Here is an 852-nt window from a genome sequence, read left to right as displayed (position 1 = left end):
CTTTAAAGCAGCATGCTATGTAAAGTCTGCAGCATCAGTCTAAGTGTGAACAGTTATTTTCACACTAGCTTTACACCACAGACCACTGTTTATGTGTTTAAGTAAAACAGAAATTAAAGCTGGCTGCTTGTTTGTGTTTTAGTTCTGTAAGGTACAGAAAGAAAGCATTTCTATCACAGGTATGTTTTATTGCAGTCAGTTTACCAAGAAATTACTTTCACCTTCCGGTCATTCCAGATCAGTTGGACCTGGGGCCCGTTCTTCGTACATCGCTAACTCAGTTAGCTGGATTTGATTGCTGATGATTTGGATCTTGGATTGTTTGGTTCTTCGAAGCTCATCCTGGACTTGCTGTCAGAGCAACAGGTCCATAAGCTTAAACCTGCTCAGGAGCAGCTTATTTCATGTAAACAGGATTAGATTGCATCTTTTTAAACAGAACTGATACTTAAAATCTGTCACAGCCACCGCTACTTTATTACAAGAGTATCCTAATGATCCAGGGACAATAATTTAAAATAATAATCATTTAAAAATTAATTTAAAGATAATATAATAATGTTGTGCAGTCTTTAATACTATAGACGAAGCCGGTTTTACTCACTGAGATATTTAGTCGTCATAAAATAATCACTTCATAATTGTATTGGAGTCTTACACACATGCTATACAGATAATGTAGAGTCTATTATGGGTTGTTTCGAGTATCGATACATAGCCCCTTTTAAACCAATCCATGAACGTGCACTTATCTCAGATAACTCAATCCAGCCATACAAATCATCAACAACAGGTGCGTTCGAAGAACCCAATTAGCCAGATCCTGATTAGCGCGATTATCTTGGATGTGAC

The sequence above is a fragment of the Sinocyclocheilus rhinocerous genome, unplaced genomic scaffold (assembly GCF_001515625.1).
Source record: "Sinocyclocheilus rhinocerous isolate Xijiao unplaced genomic scaffold, SAMN03320098_v1.1 scaffold4614, whole genome shotgun sequence".
NCBI lineage: Eukaryota > Metazoa > Chordata > Actinopteri > Cypriniformes > Cyprinidae > Sinocyclocheilus > Sinocyclocheilus rhinocerous.
This window is presented reverse-complemented; position numbering follows the sequence as displayed.